This window comes from Ovis aries, chromosome 8 (genome assembly GCF_016772045.2).
Source record: "Ovis aries strain OAR_USU_Benz2616 breed Rambouillet chromosome 8, ARS-UI_Ramb_v3.0, whole genome shotgun sequence".
Lineage (NCBI taxonomy): Eukaryota > Metazoa > Chordata > Mammalia > Artiodactyla > Bovidae > Ovis > Ovis aries.
In genome coordinates this window covers 40,626,418-40,628,771 of record NC_056061.1, presented here as the reverse complement: position 1 = coordinate 40,628,771, position 2,354 = coordinate 40,626,418, and the positions used below count along the sequence as shown (strand labels likewise).

At 40.5% G+C, this 2,354-nt stretch overlaps 1 non-coding gene across 1 annotated transcript; it reads left to right on the top strand.

The window, feature by feature from the left end:
* The first annotated feature begins 602 nt into the window (after positions 1-602).
* TRNAH-GUG (transfer RNA histidin (anticodon GUG)) lies at positions 603-674 on the top strand. Its single transcript has one exon. It is a non-coding gene; the product is annotated as a tRNA-His (tRNA).
* The last annotated feature ends 1,680 nt before the right edge of the window (positions 675-2,354 follow it).

Sequence of the window (2,354 nt, the reverse complement as noted above, 5' to 3'; positions counted from 1 at the left end):
GATTTAGTGGCTGAACTCTCATTTAGTACACAATGCAAACAGGGATGAGATAAAAACTTGGATATCTATGTTCCCAAACAATAGGATTTGATTATATGTATCTAAATTCAACCACAAAAAAATATAGATTTCAATTAGGAACAGGCATCACAATTAGGTAATACTGTATCCCATTTGTTCTAGAAGGCTGGATCAAGGACAAGAAACATGTAAGTGATGAAAGTTTCTCTAGTTATTTCCTCCCTGTATTATCATGGTTTTGCTCTGCTACAAACTCAGAACTATTCCACTCTTTTGAAGAAAAGGCAAACCAAGTTTTAGTTCTGCAAACTCTATACTGAATTGAGTATTTGAAGCAATTTTATGATATATTTTACGTAGTGCTTTTGAATGTCTTTTGTTAATATTTTACTTCAAATAGGTAGACAAATTTATGAGGAAAGGATTCATAAGCTATGTGAAGCTGAAAAAAAGGGGAAAATATAAGGAAGCATAGTAACACATTCCTGAGATCAAAAATCCACACACACACTCACAAAAGCAAGTGAAAATAATCAGAAATAGAGTCATGACAAAGTAGTAAGTCATGGCGAAGAGAGCATGCCATGATCGTATAGTGGTTAGTACTCTGCGTTGTGGCCGCAGCAACCTCGGTTCGAATCCGAGTCACGGCACATGACTGTAATTCGTGTCAGCAGCCTTTGTTTGGCTTCCCTGGTGGCTCAGAGGTTAAAGCGTCTGCCTCCAACGCAGGAGACCTGGGTTCGATCCCTGGGTCGGGAAGATCCTCTGGAGAAGGAAATGGCAATCCACTCCAGTATTCTTGCCTGGAGAATCCCATGGATGGAGACTAGTAGGTTACAGTCCACGGGGTCGCAAAGAGTCGGACACGACTGAGCAACTTCACCTTATCACCAAAGTAGTTAGAGGATAACAGGCAGGAAGGCCAGGGGTCTCCAAACAGAGGAAATAGGCTGCAAATGTCAGACATTTTTTATCTCTCTTAAGAAGCAGGAGGGAACAAACAAGCATTAGATTTTTTTTCCCCCTTCTCTATACAAATTTAAGATTTACTGAGCATGGCTCCACCCATCAGAATAAGACCCAGTTTCCCCTCAGTCAGTCTCTCCCATCAGGAAGCTTCCATAAGCCTCTTATCCTTCTCCATCAGAGCGCAGACAGACTGAAAATGACAATCACAGAAAACTAACCAATCTAATCACATGGACCACAGCCTTATCTACCTCAATGAAACTATGAGCCATGCTGTGTATAGCCACCCAAGATGGAAGAGTGGAGAGTTCTGGCAAAACGTGGTCCACTGGAGAAGGGAATGGCAAACCACTTCAGTATTCTTGCCTTGAAAACCCCATGAACAGTATGAAAAGGCAAAATGATAAGATACTGAAAGAGGAACTCCCCAGGTCTGTAGGTGCCCAATATGCTATTGGAGTAGCAGTAGCATAGTGCTCTCAGTGGAGAAAAAACTCTAGAAAGAATGAAGAGATGGGGCCAAAGCAAAAACAACATCCAGTTGGGATGTAACTGGTGATGGAGGTAAAGTCCGACGCTGTAAAGAACAATGTTGCATGGAGTATTACTCAGCCGTTAAAAAGAATTCATTTGAATCAGTTCTGATGAGATGGATGAAACTGGAGCCGATTATACAGAGTGAAGTAAGCCAGAAAGAAAAACACCAATACAGTATACTAATACATATATATGGAATTTAGGAAGATGGCAATGACGACCCTGTATGCAAGACAGGGAAAGAGACACAGATGTGTATAATTGACTTTTGGACTCAGAGGGAGAGGGAGAGGTGGGATGATTTGGGAGAATGACATTCTAACATGTATACTATCATGTGAATTGAATTGCCAGTCTATGTCTGACGCAGGATGCAGCATGCTTGGGGCTGGTGCATGGGGATGACCCAGAGAGATGTTATGGGAGGGAGGTGGGAGGGGGGTTCATGTTTGGGAATGCATGTAAGAATTAAAGATTTTAAAATTTAAAATAAATAAATAAATAAATAAATAAAAGAACAATGTTGCATAGGAACCTGGAATGTTAGGTCCATGAATCAAGGTAAATTGGAAGTGGTCAAACAGGAGATGGCAAGAGTAAACATTGACATTTTAGGAATCAGCGAACTAAAATGGACTGGAATGGGTTAATTTAATTCAGATGACCATTACATCTACTACTGTGGGTAAAAATCCTTTAGAAGAAATGGAGTAGGCCTCATAGTCAACAAAAGAGTCCAAAATTCAGTACTTGGGTGCAATCTCAAAAACAAAGGGATGATCTTGGTTTGTTTCCAAGGCAAACCATTCAGTATCACAGTAATC